Genomic DNA, 14,274 nt, shown 5'->3' with positions numbered 1-14,274 from the left:
CCAGTGCACTCTCTGGACTCACTGCACTGCATCCCCAGTGGTGCCAGTGCACTCTCTGGACTCACTGCACTGCATCCCCAGTGGTGCCAGTGCACTCTCTGGACTCACTGCACTGCATCCCCAGTGGTGCCAGTGCACTCTCTGGACTCACTGCACTGCATCCCCAGTGGTACCAGTGCACTCTGTGGACTCACTGCACTGTATCCCCAGTGGTGCCAGAGCACTCTCTGGACTCACTGCACTGCATCCCCAGTGGTGCCAATGCACGCTCTGGACTCACTGCACTGCATCCCCAGTGGTGCCAGTGCACTCTCTGGACTCACTGCACTGCATCCCAAGTGGTGCCAGTGCACTCTCTGGAGTCACTGCACTGCATCCCCAGTGGTGCCAGTGCACTCTCTCGAGTCACTGCACTACATCCCCAGTGGTGCCAGTGCACTCACTGGACTCACTGTACTGCATCATCAGTGGTGCCAGTGCACTCTCTGGACTCACTGCAGTGCATCCCCAGTGGTGCCAGTGCACTCTCTGGACTCACTGCACTGCATCCCCAGTGGTGCCAGTGCACTCTCTGGACTCACTGCACTGCATCCCCAGTGGTGCCAGTGCACTCTCTGGACTCACTGCACTGCATCCCAAGTGGTGCCAGTGCACTCTCTGGAGTCACTGCACTGCATCCCCAGTGGTGCCAGTGCACTCTCTCGAGTCACTGCGCTACATCCCCAGTGGTGCCAGTGCACTCACTGGACTCACTGTACTGCATCATCAGTGGTGCCAGTGCACTCTCTGGACTCACTGCAGTGCATCCCCAGTGGTGCCAGTGCACTCTCTGGACTCACTGCACTGCATCCCCAGTGGTGCCAGTGCACTCTCTGGACTCACTGCAGTGCATCCAAGTGGTGCCAATGCACTCTCTGGACTCACTGCAGTGCATCCCCAGTGGTGCCAGTACACTCACTGGACTCACTGCACTGCATCCCCAGTGGTGCCAGTGCAGTCTCTGCACTCACTGAAGTGCATCCCCAGTGGTGCCAGTGAACTCTCTGGACTCACTGCAGTGCATCCCCAGTGGTGCCAGTGCACTCTCTGGACTCACTGCACTGCATCCCCAGTGGTGCCAGTGCACTCTCTGGACTCACTGCACTGCATCCCCAGTGGTGCCAGTGCACTCTCTGGACTCACTGCACTGCATCTCCAATGGTGCCAGTGCACTCTCTGGACTCACTGCACTGCATCCCCAGTGGAGCCAGTGCACTCTCTGGACTCACTGAAGTGCATCCCCATTGGTGCCAGTGCACTCTCTGGACTCACTGCACTGCATCCCCAGTGGTGCCAGTGCACTCTCTGGACTCACTGTACTGCATCCCCAGTGGTGCAAGTGCACTCTCTGGACTCACTGCAGTGCATCCCAAGTGGTGCCAGTGCACTCTCTGGACTCACTGCAGTGCATCCCCAGTGGTGCCAGTACACTCACTGGACTCACTGCACTGCATCTCCAGTGGTGCCAGTGCAGTCTCTGCACTCACTGAAGTGCATCTCCAGTGGTGCCAGTGAACTCTCTGGACTCACTGCAGTGCATCCCCAGTGGTGCCAGTGCACTCTCAGGACTCACTGCACTGCATCCCCAGTGGTGCCAGTGCACTCTCTGGACTCACTGCACTGCATCCCCAGTGGTGCCAGTGCACTCTCTGGACTCACTGCAGTGCATCTCCAATGGTGCCAGTGCACTCTCTGGACTCACTGCACTGCATCCCCAGTGGTGCCAGTGCACTCTCTGGACTCACTGCACTGCATCTCCAATGGTGCCAATGCACTCTCTGGACTCACTGTACTGCATCCCCAGTGGTGCCAGTGCACTCTCTTGACTCACTGCACTGCATCCCCAGTGGTGCCAGTGCACTCACTGGATTCACTGCACTGCATCCCCAGTGGTGCTAGTGCACTCTCTGGACTCACTGCAGTGCATCCCCAGTGGTACCAGTGCACTCTCTGGACTCACTGAAGTGCATTCTCAGTGGTGCCAGTGCACTCTGTGGACTCACTGCAGTGCATCCCCAGTGGTGCCAGTGCGCTCTCTGGACTCACTGCAGTGCATCCCCAGTGGTGCCAGTGCACTCTCTGGACTCACTGCACTGCATCCCCAGTGCTGCCAGTGCACTCTCTGGACTCACTGCACTGCATCCCCAGTGGTGCCAGTGCACTCTCTGGACTCACTGCACTGCATCCCCAGTGGTGCCAGTGCACTCTCTGGACTCACTGCACTGCATCCCCAGTGGTGCCAGTGCACTCTCTGGACTCACTGCACTGCATCCCCAGTGGTACCAGTGCACTCTGTGGACTCACTGCAGTGCATCCCCAGTGCTGCCAGTGCACTCTCTGGACTCACTGCACTGCATCCCCAGTGGTGCCAATGCACTCTCTGGACTCACTGCACTGCATCCCCAGTGGTGCCAGTGCACTCTCTGGACTCACTGCACTGCATCCCAAGTGGTGCCAGTGCACTCTCTGGAGTCACTGCACTGCATCCCCTGTGGTGCCAGTGCACTCTCTCGAGTCACTGCACTACATTCCCAGTGGTGCCAGTGCACTCACTGGACTCACTGTACTGCATCATCAGTGGTGCCAGTGCACTCTCTGGACTCACTGCAGTGCATCCCCAGTGGTGCCAGTGCACTCTCTGGACTCACTGCACTGCATCCCCAGTGGTGCCAGTGCGCTCTCTGGCCTCACTGAAGTGCATTCTCAGTGGTGCCAGTGCACTCTCTGGACTCACTGCAGTGCATCCCCAGTGGTGCCAGTACGCTCTCTGGACTCACTGCACTGCATCCCCAGTGGTGCTAGTGCACTCTGTGGACTCACTGCAGTGCATCCCCAGTGGTGCCAGTGCACTCTCTGGACTCACTGAAAGGCATTCTCAGTGGTGCCAGTGCACTCTCTGGACTCACTGCAGTGAATCCCCAGTGGTGCCAGTGCACTCTCTGGACTCACTGTACTGCATCACCAGTGGTGCCAGTGCACTCTCTGGAGTAACTGCAGTGCATCACCAGAGGTGCCAGTGCACTCTCTGGACTCACTGCACTGCATCCCCAGTGGTGCCAGTGCACTCTCTGGACTCACTGCACTGTAACCCCAGTGGTGCCAGAGCACTCTCTGGACTCACTGCACTGCATCCCCAGTGGTGCCTGTGCACTCTCTGGACTCACTGCACTGCATCCCCAGTGGTGCCACTGCACTCTCTGGACTCACTGCACTGCATCCACAGTGGTGCCAGTGCACTCCCTGCACTCACTGCACTGCATCCCCAGTGGTGCCAGTGCACTCACTGGACTCACTGCAGTGCATTCCCTCTGGTGCCAGTGCACTCTCTGGACTCACTGCACTGCATCCCCAGTGGTGCCAGTGCACTCTCTGGACTCACTGCAGTGCATCCCCAGTGGTGCCAGTGCACTCTGTGGACTCACTGCAGTGCATCCCCAGTGGTGCCAGTGCACTCTCTGGACTCACTGAAGTGCATCCCCCGTGGTGCCAGTGCGATCTCTGGACTCACTGCACTGCATTCCCAGTGGTGCCAGTGCACACTCTGGACTCACTGCACTGCATCCCCAGTGGTGCCAGTGCACTGTCTGGACTCACTGCAGTGCGTCCCCAGTTTTGCCTGTGCACTCTCTGGACTCACTGCACTGCATACCCAGTGGTGCCAGTGCACTCTCTGGACTAACTGCACTGCATCCCCATTGGAGCCAGTGCACTCTCTGGCCTCACTGCACTGCATCCCCATTGGTGCCAGTGCACTCTGTGGACTCACTGCAGTGCATCCCCAGTGGAGCCCGTGCACTCTCTGGACTCACTGAAGTGCATCCCCAGTGGTGCCAGTGCACTCTCTGGACTCACTGCACTGCATCCCCAGTGGTGCCAGTGCACTCTGTGGACTCACTGCAGTGCATCAACAGTGGTGCCAGTGCACTCTCTGGACTCACTGAAGTGCATTCTCAGTGGTGCCAGTGCACTCTCTGGACTCACTGCAGTGCATCCCCAGTGGTGCCAGTACACTCACTGGACTGACTGCACTGCATCCCCAGTGGTGCTAGTGCACTCTCTGGACTCACTGAACTGCATCCCCAGTGGTGCCAATGCACTCTCTGGACTCACTGCTGTGCATCCCCAGTGGTGCCAGTGCACTCTCTGGACTCACAGTACTGCATCCCCAGTGGTGCCAGTGCACTCTGTGGACTCACTGCTTTGCATCCCCATTGGTGCCAGTGCATTCTCTGGACTCACTGCACTGCATCCCCAGTGGTGCCAGTGCACTCTCTGGACTCACTGCAGTGCATCCCCAGTGGTGCAAGAGCACTCTCTGGACTTACTGCAGTGCATCCCAAGTGGTGCCAATGCACTCTCTGGACTCACTGCAGTGCATCCCCAGTGGTGCCAGTACACTCTGTGGACTCACTGCACTGCATCCCCAGTGGTGCCAGGGCAGTCTCTGCACTCACTGAAGTGCATCCCCAGTGGTGCCAGTGAACTCTCTGGACTCACTGCAGTGCATCCCCAGTGGTGCCAGTGCACTCTCTGGACTCACTGCACTGCATCCCCAGTGGTGCCAGTGCACTCTGTGGACTCACTGAAGTGCATCCCCATTGGTGCCAGTGCACTCTCTGGACTCACTGCAGTGCATCCCCAGTGGTGCCAGCGCACTCTCTGGACTCACTGCACTGCATCCCCAGTGGTGCCAGTGCACTCTCTGGACTCACTGCAGTGCATCCCAAGTGGTGCCAATGCACTCTCTGGACTCACTGCAGTGCATCCCCAGTGGTGCCAGTGCACTGTCTGGACTCACTGCACTGCATCCCCCGTGGTGCCAGCGCACTCTCTGGACTCACTGCACTGCATCCCCCGTGGTGCCAGTGCGATCTCTGGACTCACTGCACTGCATTCCCAGTGGTGCCAGTGCACACTCTGGACTCACTGCACTGCATCCCCAGTGGTGCCAGCGCACTCTCTGGACTCACTGCAGTGCATCCCCAGTGGTGCCAGCGCACTCTCTGGACTCACTGCACTGCATCCCCAGTGGTGCCAGTGCACTCTCTGGACTCACTGCAGTGCATCCCAAGTGGTGCCAATGCACTCTCTGGACTCACTGCAGTGCATCCCAAGTGGTGCCAATGCACTCTCTGGACTCACTGCAGTGCATCCCCAGTGGTGCCAGCGCACTCTCTGGACTCACTGCACTGCATCCCCCGTGGTGCCAGTGCGATCTCTGGACTCACTGCACTGCATTCCCAGTGGTGCCAGTGCACACTCTGGACTCACTGCACTGCATCCCCAGTGGTGCCAGTGCACTGTCTGGACTCACTGCAGTGCGTCCCCAGTTTTGCCTGTGCACTCTCTGGACTCACTGCACTGCATACCCAGTGGTGCCAGTGCACTCTCTGGACTAACTGCACTGCATCCCCATTGGAGCCAGTGCACTCTCTGGCCTCACTGCACTGCATCCCCATTGGTGCCAGTGCACTCTGTGGACTCACTGCAGTGCATCCCCAGTGGAGCCCGTGCACTCTCTGGACTCACTGAAGTGCATCCCCAGTGGTGCCAGTGCACTCTCTGGACTCACTGCACTGCATCCCCAGTGGTGCCAGTGCACTCTGTGGACTCACTGCAGTGCATCAACAGTGGTGCCAGTGCACTCTCTGGACTCACTGAAGTGCATTCTCAGTGGTGCCAGTGCACTCTCTGGACTCACTGCAGTGCATCCCCAGTGGTGCCAGTACACTCACTGGACTGACTGCACTGCATCCCCAGTGGTGCTAGTGCACTCTCTGGACTCACTGAACTGCATCCCCAGTGGTGCCAATGCACTCTCTGGACTCACTGCTGTGCATCCCCAGTGGTGCCAGTGCACTCTCTGGACTCACAGTACTGCATCCCCAGTGGTGCCAGTGCACTCTGTGGACTCACTGCTTTGCATCCCCAGTGGTGCCAGTGCATTCTCTGGACTCACTGCACTGCATCCCCAGTGGTGCCAGTGCACTCTCTGGACTCACTGCAGTGCATCCCCAGTGGTGCAAGAGCACTCTCTGGACTTACTGCAGTGCATCCCAAGTGGTGCCAATGCACTCTCTGGACTCACTGCAGTGCATCCCCAGTGGTGCCAGTACACTCTGTGGACTCACTGCACTGCATCCCCAGTGGTGCCAGGGCAGTCTCTGCACTCACTGAAGTGCATCCCCAGTGGTGCCAGTGAACTCTCTGGACTCACTGCAGTGCATCCCCAGTGGTGCCAGTGCACTCTCTGGACTCACTGCACTGCATCCCCAGTGGTGCCAGTGCACTCTGTGGACTCACTGAAGTGCATCCCCATTGGTGCCAGTGCACTCTCTGGACTCACTGCAGTGCATCCCCAGTGGTGCCAGCGCACTCTCTGGACTCACTGCACTGCATCCCCAGTGGTGCCAGTGCACTCTCTGGACTCACTGCAGTGCATCCCAAGTGGTGCCAATGCACTCTCTGGACTCACTGCAGTGCATCCCCAGTGGTGCCAGTGCACTCTCTGGACTCACTGCAGTGCATCCCAAGTGGTGCCAATGCACTCTCTGGACTCACTGCACTGCATCCCCAGTGGTGCCAGTGCACTCTCTGGACTCACTGAAGTACATCTCCAGTGGTGCCAGTGAACTCTCTGGACTCACTGCAGTGCATCCCAGTGGTGCCAGTGCACTCTCTGGACTCACTGCACTGCATCCCCACTGGTGCCAGTGCACTCTCTGGACTCACTGTACTGCATCACCAGTGGTGCCAGTGCACTCTCTGGACTCACTGCACTGCATCCCCAGTGGTGCCAGTGCACTCTGTGGACTCACTGCAGTGCATCCCCATTGGTGCCAGTGCACTCTCTGGACTCACTGCACTGCATCCCCAGTGGTGCAAGTGCACTCTCTGGACTCACTGCAGTGCATCCCAAGTGGTGCCAATGCACTCTCTGGACTCACTGCAGTGCATCCCCAGTGGTGCCAGTACACTCTCTGGACTCACTGCACTGCATCCCCAGTGGTGCCAGTGCAGTCTCTGCACTCACTGAAGTGCATCTCCAGTGGTGCCAGTGAACTCTCTGGACTCACTGCAGTGCATACCCAGTGGTGCCAGTGCACTCTCTGGACTCACTGCACTGCATCCCCAGTGGTGCCAGTGCACTCTCTGGACTCACTGCACTGCATCTCCAATGGTGCCAGTGCACTCTCAGGACTCACTCCACTGCATCCCCAGTGGTGTCAGTGCACTCTCTGGACTCACTGCACTGCATCCCCAGGGGTGCAAGTGCACTCTCTGGACTCACTGCAGTGCATCCCAAGTGGTGCCAATGCACTCTCTGGACTCACTGCAGTGCATCCCCAGTGGTGCCAGTACACTCTCTGGACTCACTGCACTGCATCCCCAGTGGTGCCAGTGCACTCTCTGGACTCACTGCAGTGCATCCCCAGTGTTGCCAGTACACTCTCTGGACTCACTGCACTGCATCCCCAGTGGTGCCAGTGCAGTCTCTGCACTCACTGAAGTGCATCTCCAGTGGTGCCAGTGAACTCTCTGGACTCACTGCAGTGCATCCCCAGTGTTGCCAGTACACTCTCTGGACTCACTGCACTGCATCCCCAGTGGTGCCAGTGCAGTCTCTGCACTCACTGAAGTGCATCTCCAGTGGTGCCAGTGAACTCTCTGGACTCACTGCAGTGCATCCCCAGTGGTGCCAGTGCACTCTCTGGACTCACTGCACTGCATCCCCAGTGGTGCCAGTGCACTCTCTGGACTCACTGCACTGCACCCCCAGTGGTGCCAGTGCACTCTCTGGACTCACTGCACTGCATCTCCAATGGTGCCAGTGCACTCTCTGGACTCACTGCACTGCATCCCCAGTGGTGCCAGTGCACTCTCTGGACACACTGAAGTGCATCCCCAGTGGTGCCAGTGCACTCTCTGGACTCACTGCACTACTCCAGCCGCGGCAGTCGCTCCAGCCGCGGTAGCCCTCCAGCCTCGGCAGCCGCGGCAGCCGCGGCAGCCGCTCCGTCCGCGGCATACGCGGCAGACTGTCCAACCGCGGCAGCCGCTCCAGCCGCGGAAGCCGCGGCAGCCGCTCCAAACACGGCAGGCGCTCCAACCGCGGCAACCGCTCCAGCCGTGGCAGCCGCTCCACTCGGTAGCGGCTGGAGCGGCTGCCCCGGCTGGAGCTCCTGCCGCGTTTGGAGCGGTTACCGCGGCTGGGGCGGCTGCCGCGGCTGGAGCGGCTGCCGCGGCTGGAGGGGCTAACGCGGCTGGAGAGGCTGACGCGGTTGGAGCGTCTAGAGCGTCTGCCTCGGCTGGAGGGGCTACCGCGGCTGGAGCGGTTGACGCGGCTGGAGCGGAAAACGAGGCTGGAGCGCCACTCTCTGGACTCACTGCACTGCATCACCTGTGGTGCCAGTGCACTCTCTGGACTCACTGCAGTGCATCCCCAGTGGTGCCAGTGCACTCTCTGGACTCACTGCACTGCATCCCCTGTGGTGCCAGTACACTCTCTGGACTCACTGCACTGCATCCCCAGTGGCGCTAGTGCACTCTCTGGACTCACTGCACTGCATCCCCAGTGGTGCCAGTGCACTCTCTGGACACACTGAAGTGCATTTTCAGTGGTGCCAGTGCACTCTCTGGACTCACTGCACTACATCCCCAGTGGTGCCAGTGCACTCTCTGGACTCACTGCACTGAAGCTCCATTGGTGCCAGTGCACTCTCTGGACTCACTGCAGTGCATGCCCAGTGGTGCCAGTGCACTCTCTGGACTCACTGCACTGCATCCCCAGTGGTGCCATTGCACTCTGTGGACTCACTGCAGTGCATCCCCAGTGGTGCCAGTGCGCTCTCTGGACTCACTGCACTGCATCCCCCGTGGTGCAAGTGCACTCTCTGGACTCACTGGAGTGCATCACCTGTGGTGCCAGTGCACTCTCTGGACTCACTGCACTGCATCCCCAGTGCTGCCAGTGCACTCTCTGGACTCACTGCACTGCATCCCCAGTGGTGCCAGTGCACTCTCTGGACTCACTGAAGTGCATTCTCAGTGGAGCCTGTGCACTCTCTGGACTCACTGCACTGCATCCCCAGTGGTGCCAGTGCACTCTCTGGACTCACTGCACTGCATCCCCAGTGGTGCCAGTGCACTCTCTGGACTCACTGCAGTGCATCCCCAGTGGTGCCAGTGCACTCTCTGGGCTCACTGCAGGGCATCCCCAGTGGTGCCAGTGCACTCTCTGGACTCACTGCACTGCATCCCCAGTGGTGCCAGTGCTATCCCTGGACTCACTGTAGTGCATCCCCAGTGGTGCCAGTGCACTCTCTGGACTCACTGCAGGGCATCCCCAGTGGTGCCAGTGCACTCTCTGGACTCACTGCACTGCATCCCCAGTGGTGACAGTGAAGTCTTTGGACTCACTGCACTCCATCCCCACTGGTGCCTTTGCACTCCCTGGACTCACTGCACTGCTCCAGCCGCGGCAGCCGCTCCAGCCGCGGTAGCCCCTCCAGCCGCGGCAGACGCTCCAGCCGCGGCAGCCGCTCCAGCCGCTCCAGCCGCGGCAGCCGCTCCAGCCCCTCCAGCCGCGCCAGCCTCTCCATCCGCGGCAGCCGCTCCAGCCGCGGCAGCCGCTCCAGCCGCTCCAGCCGCGGCAGCCGCTCCAGCCGCTACCGAGTGGAGCGGCTGCCACGGCTGGAGGGCTACCGCGGCTGGAGCGGCTGCCGCGGCTGGAGCAGTGCAGTGAGTCCAGGGAGTGCAAAGGCACCAGTGGGGATGGAGTGCAGTGAGTCCAAAGACTTCAATGTCACCACTGGGAATGCACTTCAGTCAGTCCAGTGAGTGTACTGGCACCACTGGGGATGCACAGCAGTGAGTCCAGAGAGTGCATTGGCACCACTGGGGATGCAGTGCAGTGAGTCCAGAGAGTGCACTGGCACCATTGGAGATGCAGTGCAGTGAGTCCAGAGAGTGCACTGGCACCACTGGGGATGCAGTGCAGTGAGTCCAGAGAGTGCACTGGCACCAGTGGGGATGCAGTGCAGAGTGTCCAGAGAGTGCACTGGCACCACTGGGATGCACTGCAGTGAGTCCAGAGAGTGCTCTGGCACCACTGGAGATGCACTTCAGTGAGTGCAGAGAGTGCACTGGCACCACTGGGGATGCAGTGCAGTGAGTCCAGTGAGTGTACTGGCACCACTGGGGATGCACTGCAGTGAGTCCAGAGAGTGCATTGGCACCACTTGGGATGCACTGCAGTGAGTCCAGAGAGTGCACTGACACCACTGGGGATGCAGTGCAGTGAGTCCACAGAGTGCACTGACACCAGTGGGAATGCGGTGCAGTGAGTCCAGGGAGTGCAAAGGCACCAGTGGGGATGGAGTGCAGTGAGTCCAAAGACTTCACTGTCACCACTGGGAATGCAGTGCAGTGAGTCCAGGGAGTGCACTTGCACCACTGGGGATGCAGTGCAGTGACTCCAGTGAGTGCACTGACACCACTGGGGATGCACTTCAGTCAGTCCAGTGAGTGTACTGGCACCACTGGGGATGCACTGCAGTGAGTCAAGAGAGTGCACTGGCAGGACTGGGGATGCAGTGCAGTGAGTCCAGAGAGTGCACTGGCACCACTGGGGATGCCCTGCAGTGAGTCCTGAGAGCGCACTGGCACCACTGGGGATGCAGTGCAGTGAGTCCAGAGAGCGCACTGGCACCAGTGGGAATGCGGTGCAGTGAGTCCAGAGAGTGCAATGGCACCACTGGGGATGCACTGCAGTGAGTCCAGAGAGTGCACTAGCACCACTGGGGATGCAGAGCAGTGAGTCCAGAGAGTGCACTGGCACCACTGAGAATGCATTTCAGTGAGTCCAGAGAGTGCCGTTCCAGCCTCGGCATCCGCTCCAGCCGAGTCAACCCCGCGGTAGCCCCTCCAGCCGCGGCAGACGCTCCAGCCGCGGCAGCCGCTCCAGCCGCTCCAGCCGCGGCAGCCGCTCCAGCCCCTCCAGCCGCGCCAGCCTCTCCATCCGCGGCAGCCGCTCCAGCCGCGGCAGCCGCTCCAGCCACTCCAACCGCGGCAGCCGCTCCAGCCGCGGCAGCCGCTCCAGCCGCTCCAGCCGCGGCAGCCGCTCCAGCCGCTACCGAGTGGAGCGGCTGCCACGGCTGGAGGGCTACCGCGGCTGGAGCGGCTGCCGCGGGTGGAGCAGTGCAGTGAGTCCAGGGAGTGCAAAGGCACCAGTGGGGATGGAGTGCAGTGAGTCCAAAGACTTCAATGTCACCACTGGGAATGCACTTCAGTCAGTCCAGTGAGTGTACTGGCACCACTGGGGATGCACAGCAGTGAGTCCAGAGAGTGCACTGGCACCATTGGAGATGCAGTGCAGTGAGTCCAGAGAGTGCACTGGCACCACTGGGGATGCAGTGCAGTGAGTCCAGAGAGTGCACTGGCACCAGTGGGGATGCAGTGCAGAGTGTCCAGAGAGTGCACTGGCACCACTGGGATGCACTGCAGTGAGTCCAGAGAGTGCTCTGGCACCACTGGAGATGCACTTCAGTGAGTGCAGAGAGTGCACTGGCACCACTGGGGATGCAGTGCAGTGAGTCCAGTGAGTGTACTGGCACCACTGGGGATGCACTGCAGTGAGTCCAGAGAGTGCATTGGCACCACTTGGGATGCACTGCAGTGAGTCCAGAGAGTGCACTGGCACCACTGGGGATGCAGTGCAGTGAGTCCAGAGAGTGCACTGGCTCCACTGAGAATGCACTTCAGTGAGTCCAGAGAGTGCACTGGCACCACTGTGGATGCAGTGCCGTGAGTCCAGCGAATGCACTGGCACCACTGGGGATACGGTGCCGGGAGTCCAGAGAGTGCACTGACACCACTGGGGATGCAGTGCAGTGAGTCCACAGAGTGCACTGACACCAGTGGGAATGCGGTGCAGTGAGTCCAGAGAGTGCACTGGCACCACTGGGGATGCACTGCAGTGAGTCCAGAGTGCACTAGCACCACTGGGGATGCAGAGCAGTGAGTCCAGAGAGTGCACTGGCACCACTGAGAATGCATTTCAGTGAGTCCAGAGAGTGCCGTTCCAGCCTCGGTATCCGCTCCAGCCGAGTCAACCCCGCGGTAGGCCCTCCAGCCGCGGCAGACGCTCCAGCCGCGGCAGCCGCTCCAGCCGCTCCAGCCGCGGCAGCCGCTCCAGCCCCTCCAGCCTCGCCAGCCTCTCCATCCGCGGCAGCCGCTCCAGCCGCGGCAGCCGCTCCAGCCGCTCCAACCGCGGCAGCCGCTCCAGCCGCTACCGAGTGGAGCGGCTGCCACGGCTGGAGGGCTACCGCGGCTGGAGCGGCTGCCGCGGCTGGAGCAGTGCAGTGAGTCCAGGGAGTGCAAAGGCACCAGTGGGGATGGAGTGCAGTGAGTCCAAAGACTTCACTGTCACCACTGGGAATGCAGTGCAGTGAGTCCAGGGAGTGCACTTGCACCACTGGGGATGCAGTGCAGTGACTCCAGTGAGTGCACTGACACCACTGGGGATGCACTTCAGTCAGTCCAGTGAGTGTACTGGCACCACTGGGGATGCACTGCAGTGAGTCAAGAGAGTGCACTGGCAGGACTGGGGATGCAGTGCAGTGAGTCCAGAGAGTGCACTGGCACCACTGGGGATGCCCTGCAGTGAGTCCTGAGAGCGCACTGGCACCACTGGGGATGCAGTGCAGTGAGTCCAGAGAGCGCACTGGCACCAGTGGGAATGCGGTGCAGTGAGTCCAGAGAGTGCAATGGCACCACTGGGGATGCACTGCAGTGAGTCCAGAGAGTGCACTAGCACCACTGGGGATGCAGAGCAGTGAGTCCAGAGAGTGCACTGGCACCACTGAGAATGCATTTCAGTGAGTCCAGAGAGTGCCGTTCCAGCCTCGGCATCCGCTCCAGCCGAGTCAACCCCGCGGTAGCCCCTCCAGCCGCGGCAGACGCTCCAGCCGCGGCAGCCGCTCCAGCCGCTCCAGCCGCGGCAGCCGCTCCAGCCCCTCCAGCCGCGCCAGCCTCTCCATCCGCGGCAGCCGCTCCAGCCGCGGCAGCCGCTCCAGCCGCGGCAGCCGCTCCAGCCGCTACCGAGTGGAGCGGCTGCCACGGCTGGAGGGCTACCGCGGCTGGAGCGGCTGCCGCGGCTGGAGCAGTGCAGTGAGTCCAGGGAGTGCAAAGGCACCAGTGGGGATGGAGTGCAGTGAGTCCAAAGACTTCACTGTCACCACTGGGAATGCAGTGCAGTGAGTCCAGGGAGTGCACTTGCACCACTGGGGATGCAGTGCAGTGACTCCAGTGAGTGCACTGACACCACTGGGGATGCACTTCAGTCAGTCCAGTGAGTGTACTGGCACCACTGGGGATGCACTGCAGTGAGTCAAGAGAGTGCACTGGCAGGACTGGGGATGCAGTGCAGTGAGTCCAGAGAGTGCACTGGCACCACTGGGGATGCCCTGCAGTGAGTCCTGAGAGCGCACTGGCACCACTGGGGATGCAGTGCAGTGAGTCCAGAGAGCGCACTGGCACCAGTGGGAATGCGGTGCAGTGAGTCCAGAGAGTGCAATGGCACCACTGGGGATGCACTGCAGTGAGTCCAGAGAGTGCACTAGCACCACTGGGGATGCAGAGCAGTGAGTCCAGAGAGTGCACTGGCACCACTGAGAATGCATTTCAGTGAGTCCAGAGAGTGCCGTTCCAGCCTCGGCATCCGCTCCAGCCGAGTCAACCCCGCGGTAGCCCCTCCAGCCGCGGCAGACGCTCCAGCCGCGGCAGCCGCTCCAGCCGCTCCAGCCGCGGCAGCCGCTCCAGCCCCTCCAGCCGCGCCAGCCTCTCCATCCGCGGCAGCCGCTCCAGCCGCGGCAGCCGCTCCAGCCGCTCCAGCCGCGGCAGCCGCTCCAGCCGCTACCGAGTGGAGCGGCTGCCACGGCTGGAGGGCTACCGCGGCTGGAGCGGCTGCCGCGGCTGGAGCAGTGCAGTGAGTCCAGGGAGTGCAAAGGCACCAGTGGGGATGGAGTGCAGTGAGTCCAAAGACTTCAATGTCACCACTGGGAATGCACTTCAGTCAGTCCAGTGAGTGTACTGGCACCACTGGGGATGCACAGCAGTGAGTCCAGAGAGTGCATTGGCACCACTGGGGATGCAGTGCAGTGAGTCCAGAGAGTGCACTGGCACCATTGGAGATGCAGTGCAGTGAGTCCAGAGAGTGCACTGGCAGGACTGGGG

The sequence above is a fragment of the Anser brachyrhynchus genome, assembly GCF_964034855.1.
Source record: "Anser brachyrhynchus genome assembly, contig: SCAFFOLD_69, whole genome shotgun sequence".
Lineage (NCBI taxonomy): Eukaryota > Metazoa > Chordata > Aves > Anseriformes > Anatidae > Anser > Anser brachyrhynchus.
This window is presented reverse-complemented; position numbering follows the sequence as displayed.